General features: G+C 47.6%; 1 long non-coding RNA gene across 4 annotated transcripts; it reads right to left on the bottom strand.

The window, feature by feature from the left end:
- Window positions 1-621: 621 nt before the first annotated feature.
- LOC124042848 lies at window positions 622-8,833 on the bottom strand. Of its 4 annotated transcripts, none has more exons than XR_006840215.1 (3): window positions 8,770-8,833; window positions 1,713-1,798; window positions 622-1,550 (listed from the first exon to the last, which is right to left on the bottom strand). It is a non-coding gene; the product is annotated as an uncharacterized LOC124042848 (long non-coding RNA). The 4 variants fall into 4 exon arrangements; XR_006840216.1 differs by lacking the exon at window positions 8,770-8,833 and adding an exon at window positions 5,422-5,466; XR_006840217.1 differs by lacking the exon at window positions 8,770-8,833 and adding an exon at window positions 2,115-2,144.
- Between the last annotated feature and the right edge of the window lie 341 nt (window positions 8,834-9,174).

Genomic DNA, 9,174 nt, shown 5'->3' with positions numbered 1-9,174 from the left:
TTAGCCAATCGGCGTTTTCAACGAGTTCAAAGCAAATGAACACATGTTGCTCCCAGATTACAAATAGTCTTTTTCAGAGTTTCCCACTAGCTATGAACGCAGCATTTGTGAAGGCCAATTAAAGATAGTATTTTAGTAAGATTTAGTTACATTCTTAATCTAAGGCTAACTACTGGATTATCTTTGGCTAGGTTGCTCAGGCAAACCCAGAAGTGTGCAAGGACCGCCAGATGGACACCACCTTTGGCAAAATGACCCTGGCTAAGGAGTCCACATACAAGGAGCCTCCTCTGTCTCATTGAGATTAATTACCTGAGTAAATAACATCAGACCTGAATGCCTTATGTTCAGTGTGAGTCTGTGGTATGAATAAGATTATGGTGATTGTACGCTCAGTGTAAATGCTTAACAGTAAGAATTGTTGTTTAAGCTATCGACTCCACAAGTTAGAACTGTTACCTGTACTACTCTGCACAAAACTGGGTTCCTTTAAATTCAGATGCCATTTTCTCATTTGTAGAATGCAAATTCAGTTGGTTCCAGTCATTCATAAAATTGAGGAGTTTACATTGACAAGGAATTTGCCTAAAGCGTATAAATCAAAAAGGATATAACAAGTCAAACATTTTTCTTTAGCAATTTATTGCTTATAAACACTCTTAGAATTCATTTTTATCAAAAAATAATTATCAATAAATCACAAATAAAATTGTCACAATTACTTTACATGACATATTACACAATGAAGCCATTGTACAAAGAACATATACATGTAACATATTGGTCAGGAATGTGTCCGAGGTTGGTATGCAGTTTTTCTTTCTTCATATGGGCACAAAACTCATCATTTCACAACTATTCACATTTTGGAAATCCTACCTGGATCCACAACAAACAAAGACATCAATCAAACAGCCTGGCTTTCTGCAATGGATCTTGGCAGTGTAACTGAACAAAAATATGTAACGCAGTAACACGAACCAAAGCTTGTCTCCCTAGTTTGAGCTCTAAATAATCAACTGTATTCAGATAAAAAGGTACCTCAGAACAACAACAGAAAATACATAATCCATTTGGATTCAGTTAAATCACATTTTGAATTATACTCTGCTGGAACATCATAGTACATTTGTGTTGATGTCATGTTTAATTTCATGATCTATCTGTTGAATAAAAATGAAGATTTACAAAACAAAATATATAATCCTTCACAATACATAATCTTTTGAGTGTCTCTCTTTTGAAAATAAAATATATAACTTAAGCCCACATAGATCTCCAGGAGCACCACCATGTCCTTCACTGGGTCAGAGTTAGTCCCAAATGACACCCTTTTCCTTATAGTGCACTACTTTATGGCCTATGGGAGAAGAGGGGCTCTGGTCAAAAGTGCAATTTGGGATGAGCAGCCTTAAAATTAGGGTTCTGCTCCACATTAGCCATACACTATCCTGTGTTGTGTACATACAGTATAAGCCTCACACTATCAGATCTGGTCCGTCCCCACTTTGAGTTCTGGACAGAGCTCTTTGAGGATCATCCATCAGAACCTGAAACAGGGGCAGAGGAAGCATGTCAGGAGGACATTAAGCAATATATCACTTCAGCCTTTTTTTCATTTTTTTTTCAGCCTGGATTCAAGTGGAGGAGTCTGTTCTGTGCATTTTGTTTTAAGCTTGCATGTACATACATACAAGCTTGCATGTACATACATGAGTATGTAGACACCTGCTATCAGATCTGGTCCGTCCCCACGTTGAGTTCTGGACAGAGCTCTTTGAGGATCATCCATCAGAACCTGAAACAGGGGCAGAGGAAGCATGTCAGGAGGACATTAAGCAATATATCACTTCAGCCTTTTTTTTTCTTTTTTTCAGCCTGGATTCAAGTGGAGGAGTCTGTTCTGTGCATTTTGTTTTAAGCTTGCATGTACATACATGAGTATGTAGACACCTGCTCATTGAGCATCTCATTCCAAAATCATGGGCATTAATATGGAGTTGGTCCCCCCTTTGCTGTTATAACAACCTCTACTCTTCTGGGAAGGCTTTGCACTAGATGTTGCTGCAGGGACTTGCTTCTTTATTTTTTTTATTTTTTTATTTTTATTTCACCTTTATTTAACCAGGTAGGCTAGTTGAGAACAGGTTCTCATTTGCAACTGCGACCTGGCCAAGATAAAGCATAGCAGTGTGAACAGACAACACAGAGTTACACATGGACTAAACAATTAACAAGTAAATAACACAGAGAAAAAAAGGGGAGTCTATATACAATGTGTGCAAAAGGCATGAGGAGGTAGGCGAATAATTACAATATTGCAGATTAACACTGGAGTGATAAATTATCATTACATTTACATTTAAGTCATTTAGCAGACGCTCTTATCCAGAGCGACTTACAAATTGGTGCATTCACCCTATGACATCCAGTGGAACAGTCACTTTACAATAGTGCATCTAAAACTTAAGGGGGGGTGAGAGGGATTACTTATCCTATCCTAGGTATTCCTTAAAGAGGTGGGGTTTCAGGTGTCTCTGGAAGGTGGTGATTGACTCCGCTGTCCTGGCGTCGTGAGGGAGTTTGTTCCACCATTGGGGGCCAGGGCAGCGAACAGTTTTGACTGGGCTGAGCGGGAGCTGTACTTCCTCAGTGGTAGGGAGGCGAGCAGGCCAGAGGTGGATGAACGCAGTGCCCTTGTTTGGGTGTAGGGCCTGATCAGAGCCTGGAGGTACTGAGGTGCCGTTCCCCTCACAGCTCCGTAGGCAAGCACCATGGTCTTGTAGCGGATGCGAGCTTCAACTGGAAGCCAGTGGAGAGAACGGAGGAGCGGGGTGACGTGAGAGAACTTGGGAAGGTTGAACACCAGACGGGCTGCGGCGTTCTGGATGAGTTGAAGGGGTTTAATGGCACAGGCAGGGAGCCCAGCCAACAGCGAGTTGCAGTAATCCAGACGGGAGATGACAAGTGCCTGGATTAGGACCTGCGCCGCTTCCTGTGTGAGGCAGGGTCGTACTCTGCGGATGTTGTAGAGCATGAACCTACAGGAACGGGCCACCGCCTTGATGTTGGTTGAGAACGACAGGGTGTTGTCCAGGATCACGCCAAGGTTCTTGGCGCTCTGGGAGGAGGACACAATGGAGTTGTCAACCGTGATGGCGAGATCATGGAACGGGCAGTCCTTCCCCGGGAGGAAGAGCAGCTCCGTCTTGCCGAGGTTCAGCTTGAGGTGGTGATCCGTCATCCACACTGATATGTCTGCTGGCCAAGGACGGCAGAGCTGGCCAAGGACGGCACGTTCAAGAGTTTTGGAGAGAAGAGAAAGAAGGGATACTGGTCTGTAATTGTTGACATCGGAGGGATCGAGTGTAGGTTTTTTCAGAAGGGGTGCAACTCTCGCTCTCTTGAAGACGGAAGGGACGTAGCCAGCGGTCAGGGATGAGTTGATGAGCGAGGTGAGGTAAGGGAGAAGGTCTCCGGAAATGGTCTGGATAAGAGAGGAGGGGATAGGGTCAAGCGGGCAGGTTGTTGGGCGGCCGGCCGTCACAAGACGCGAGATTTCATCTGGAGAGAGAGGGGAGAAAGAGGTCAGAGCACAGGGTAGGGCAGTGTGAGCAGAACCAGCGGTGTCGTTTGACTTAGCAAACGAGGATCGGATGTCGTCGACCTTCTTTTCAAAATGGTTGACGAAGTCATCTGCAGAGAGGGAGGAGGGGGGGAGGGGAGGAGGATTCAGGAGGGAGGAGAAGGTGGCAAAAGAGCTTCCTAGGGTTAGAGGCAGATGCTTGGAATTTAGCGTGGTAGAAAGTGGCTTTAGCAGCAGAGACAGAGGAGGAAAATGTAGAGAGGAGGGAGTGAAAGGATGCCAGGTCCGCAGGGAGGCGAGTTTTCCTCCATTTCCGCTCGGCTGCCCGGAGCCCTGTTCTGTGAGCTCGCAATGAGTCATCGAGCCACGGAGCGGGAGGTGAGGACCGAGCCGGCCTGGAGGATAGGGGACATAGAGAGTCAAGGGATGCAGAGAGGGAGGAGAGGAGGGTTGAGGAGGCAGAATCGGGAGATAGGTGGGAGAAGGTTTGAGCGGAGGGAAGAGATGATAGGATGGAAGAGGAGAGAGTAGCGGGGGAGAGAGAGCGAAGGTTGGGACGGCGCGATACCATCCGAGTAGGGGCAGTGTGGGAGGTGTTGGATGAGAGCGAGAGGGAAAAGGATACAAGGTAGTGGTCGGAGACATGGAGGGGAGTTGCAATGAGGTTAGTGGAAGAACAGCATCTAGTAAAGATGAGGTCGAGCGTATTGCCTGCCTTGTGAGTAGGGGGGGAAGGTGAGAGCGTGAGGTCAAAAGAGGAGAGGAGTGGAAAGAAGGAGGCAGAGAGGAATGAGTCAAAGGTAGACGTGGGGAGGTTAAAGTCGCCCAGAACTGTGAGAGGTGAGCCGTCCTCAGGAAAGGAGCTTATCAAGGCATCAAGCTCATTGATGAACTCTCCGAGGAACCTGGAGGGCGATAAATGATAAGGATGTTAAGCTTGAAAGGGCTAGTAACTGTGACAGCATGGAATTCAAAGGAGGCGATAGACAGATGGGTAAGGGGAGAAAGAGAGAATGACCACTTGGGAGAGATGAGGATCCCGGTGCCACCACCCCGCTGACCAGATGCTCTCGGTGTGTGCGAGAACACGTGGGCGGACGAAGAGAGAGCAGTAGGAGTAGCAGTGTTGTCTGTGGTGATCCATGTTTCCGTCAGTGCCAAGAAGTCGAGGGACTGGAGGGAGGCATAGGCTGAGATGACCTCTGCCTTGTTGACCGCAGATTGGCAGTTCCAGAGGCTACCGGAGACCTGGAACTCCACGTGGGTCGTGCGCGCTGGGACCACCAGAGTAGGGCCACGCGGTGTGGAGCGTTTGTATGGTCTGTGCAGAGAGGAGAGAACAGGGATAAACAGACACATAGTTGACAGGCTACAGAAGAGGCTACGCTAATGCAAAGGAGATTGGAATGACAAGTGGACTACACGTCTCGAATGTTCAGAAAGTTAAGCTACGTAGCAAGAATCTTATTGACTAAAATGATTAAAATGATACAGTACTGCTGAAGTAGGCTAGCTGGCAGTGGGTGCGTTGTTGACACTACACTAATCAAGTCGTTCCGTTGAGTGTAATAGTTTCTACAGTGTTGCTATTCGGGGGCTAGCTGGCTAGCTAGCAGTGTTGTTTACGTTACGTTGCGTTAAAAGAACGACAATAGCTGGCTGGCTAACCTAGAAAATCGCTCTAGACTACACAATTATCTTTGATACAAAGACGGCTATGTAGCTAGCTATCAGATGATCATGTACAGGTAGAGATATTGGTGTGCAAAAGAGCAGAAAAGTAAATAAATAAAAACTGTGGGGATGAGGTAGGTGAAAATGGGTGTGCTATTTACCAATAGATTATGTACAGCTGCAGCGATCAGTTAGCTGCTCAGCTAGCTGATGTTTGAAGTTGGTGAGGGAGATAAAAGTCTCCAACTTCAGCGATTTTTGCAATTCGTTCCAGTCACAGGCAGCAGAGTACTGGAATGAAAGGCGGCCGAATGAGGTGTTGGCTTTAGGGATGATCAATGAGATACACCTGCTGGAGCTCGTGCTACGGATGGGTATTGCCATCGTGACCAGTGAGCTGAGATAATACAAGTCGCAGTGGTGGGTAGTATAAGGTGCTTTAGTGACAAAACGGATGGCACTGTGATAAACTGCATCCAGTTTGCTGAGTAGAGTGTTGGAAGCAATTTTGTAGATGACGTCGCCGAAGTCGAGGATCGGTAGGATAGTCAGTTTTACTAGGGTAAGCTTGGCAGCGTGAGTGAAGGAGGCTTTGTTGCGGAATAGAAAGCCGATTCTTGATTTGATTTTCGATTGGAGATGTTTGATATGGGTCTGGAAGGAGAGTTTGCAGTCTAGCCAGACACCTAGGTACTTATAGGTGTCCACATATTCAAGGTCGGAGCCATCCAGTGTGGTGATGCTAGTCGGGCATGCGGGTGCAGGCAGCGATCGGTTGAAAAGCATGCATTTGGTTTTACTAGCGTTTAAGAGCAGTTGGAGGCCACGGAAGGAGTGTTGTATGGCATTGAAGCTCGATTGGAGGTTAGATAGCACAGTGTCCAATGACGGGCCAAAAGTGTATACAATGGTGTGGTCTGCGTAGAGGTGGATCAGGGAATCGCCCGCAGCAAGAGCAACATCATTGATATATACAGAGAAAAGAGTCGGCCCGAGAATTGAACCCTGTGGCACCCCCATAGAGACTGCCAGAGGACCGGACAACATGCCCTCCGATTTGACACACTGAACTCTGTCTGCAAAGTAATTGGTGAACCAGGCAAGGCAGTCATCCGAAAAACCGAGGCTACTGAGTCTGCCGATAAGAATATGGTGATTGACAGAGTCGAAAGCCTTGGCAAGGTCGATGAAGACGGCTGCACAGTACTGTCTTTTATCGATGGCGGTTATGATGTCGTTTAGTACCTTGAGTGTGGCTGAGGTGCACCCGTGACCGGCTCGGAAACCAGATTGCATAGCGGAGAAGGTACGGTGGGATTCGAGATGGTCAGTCACCTGTTTGTTGACTTGGCTTTCGAAGACCTTAGATAGGCAGGGCAGAATGGATATAGGTCTGTAACAGTTTGGGTCCAGAGTGTCACCCCCTTTGAAGAGGGGGATGACTGCGGCAGCTTTCCAGTCCTTGGGGTTCTCAGACGATATGAAAAAGAGGTTGAACAGGCTTGTAATAGGGGTTGCGACAATGGCGGCGGATAGTTTCAGAAATAGAGGGTCCAGATTGTCAAGCCCAGCTGATTTATACGGGTCCAGGTTTTGCAGCTCTTTCAGAACATCTGCTATCTGGATTTGGGTAAAGGAGAACCTGGAGAGGCTTGGGCGAGGAGCTGCGGGGGGGCCGGGGCTGTTGGCCGAGGTAGGAGTAGCCAGGTGGAAGGCATGGCCAGCCGTTGAGAAATGCTTGTTGAAGTTTTCGATAATCATGGATTTGTCGGTGGTGACCGTGTTCCCTAGCCTCAGTGCAGTGGGCAGCTGGGAGGAGGTGCTCTTGTTCTCCATGGACTTCACAGTGTCCCAGAACTTTTTGGAGTTGGAGCTACAGGATGCAAACTTCTGCCTGAAGAAGCTGGCCTTAGCTTTCCTGACTGACTGCGTGTATTGGTTCCTGACTTCCCTGAACAGTTGCATATTGCGGGGACTGTTCGATGCTATTGCAGTCCGCCACAGGATGTTTTTGTGCTGGTCGAGGGCAGTCAGATCTGGAGTGAACCAAGGGCTGTATCTGTTCTTAGTTCTGCATTTTTTGAACGGAGCATGCTTATCTAAAATGGTGAGGAAGTTACTCTTAAAGAATGACCAGGCATCCTCAACTGACGGGATGAGGTCAATGTCCTTCCAGGATACCCGGGCCAGGTCGATTATAAAGGCCTGCTCACAGAAGTGTTTTAGGGAGCGTTTGACAGTGATGAGGGGTGGTCGTTTGACTGCGGCACCGTAGCGGATACAGGCAATGAGGCAGTGGTCGCTGAGATCCTGGTTGAAGACAGCGGAGGTGTATTTGGAGGGCCAGTTGGTCAGGATGACGTCTATGAGGGTGCCCTTGCTTACAGAGTTAGGGTTGTACCTGGTGGGTTCTTTGATGATTTGTGTGAGATTGAGGGCATCTAGCTTAGATTGTAGGACTGCCGGGGTGTTAAGCATATCCCAGTTTAGGTCACCTAGCAGAACAAACTCTGAAGCTAGATGTCGGGCAATCAATTCACAAATGGTGTCCAGGGCACAGCTGGGAGCTGAGGGGGGTCGGTAGCAGGCGGCAACAGTGAGAGACTTATTTCTGGAGAGAGTAATTTTCAGAATTAGTAGTTCGAACTGTTTGGGTATGGACCTGGAAAGTATGACATTACTTTGCAGGCTATCTCTGCAGTAGACTGCAACTCCTCCCCCTTTAGCAGTTCTATCTTGACAGAAGATGTTATAGTTGGGTATGGAAATCTCTGAATTTTTGGTGGCCTTCCTGAGCCAGGATTCAGACACGGCAAGGACATCAGGGTTAGCAGAGTGTGCTAAAGCAGTGAGTAAAACAAACTTAGGGAGGAGGCTTCTGATGTTGACATACGTGAAACCAAGGCTTTTTCGATCACAGAAGTCAACAAATGAGGGTGCCTGGGGACATGCAGGGCCAGGGTTTACCTCCACATCACCCGCGGAACAGAGAAGGAGTAGTATGAGGGTGCGGCTAAGGGCTATCAAAACTGGTCGCCTAGAGCGTTGGGGACAGAGAATTAGAGGAGCAGGTTTCTGGGCATGGTAGAATATATTCAGGGCATAATGCGCAGACAGGGGTATGGTGGGGGGCGGGTATGGCGGAGGTAAGCCCAGGCACTGGGTGATGATGAGAGAGGTTTTATCTCTGGACATGCTGGTTGTAATGGGTGAGGTCACCGCATATGTTGGAGGAGGGACAAAGGTATCAGGGGTATGAGGAGTGGGACTAGGGGCTCCATAGTGAACTAAAACAATGATAACTAACCTGAGCAACAGTATACAAGGCATATTGACATTTGAGAGAGACATACAGCGAGGCATACAGTAATCACAGGTGTTGAATTGGGAAAGCTAGCTAAAACAGTGGGTGAGACAACAACTAATCAGCTAGCATAACAACAGCAGGTAAAATGGCATTGACTAGGCAACGGGGCCGACAGATAAAACAAACAAGCAGAATGGAGTACCGTGATTAATGGACAGGTCCAGCGTGCATCAGCTATGTAGCCAAGTGATCAGTGTCCAGGGGGCAGCGGTGGATGGGGCAGGGGGGCTGGGCTGGCGAGTGTTATCCAGGTTAAGAAAACTAACAATGACTAAGTAGCTTGTAGCTAGCTAGCTGGTAGCTAAATAGCTTGTAGCTAGCTAGCTGGTAGCTAAATAGCTTGTAGCTAGTTGGTTAGCTTCTGGAGGTTCTTGGGTGTGTTCTGGGCTAAACAAGCTAAACAAGCTAGCAGTTAGCATGCCGAGTTAGCAAGCAAGGAGATAGCGAGGGCTAGTGAGTTAGCCTTTGGGGGACGTCGCGATGGGGTGAGTCTGTTTATTCCTCTTCATGCGGTGACATCGATAGACCGGTCGTGGATCCGGGTATA

This window comes from Oncorhynchus gorbuscha, linkage group LG09, assembly GCF_021184085.1.
Source record: "Oncorhynchus gorbuscha isolate QuinsamMale2020 ecotype Even-year linkage group LG09, OgorEven_v1.0, whole genome shotgun sequence".
In the NCBI taxonomy this organism is placed as follows: domain Eukaryota; kingdom Metazoa; phylum Chordata; class Actinopteri; order Salmoniformes; family Salmonidae; genus Oncorhynchus; species Oncorhynchus gorbuscha.
This window is presented reverse-complemented; position numbering and strand designations above follow the sequence as displayed.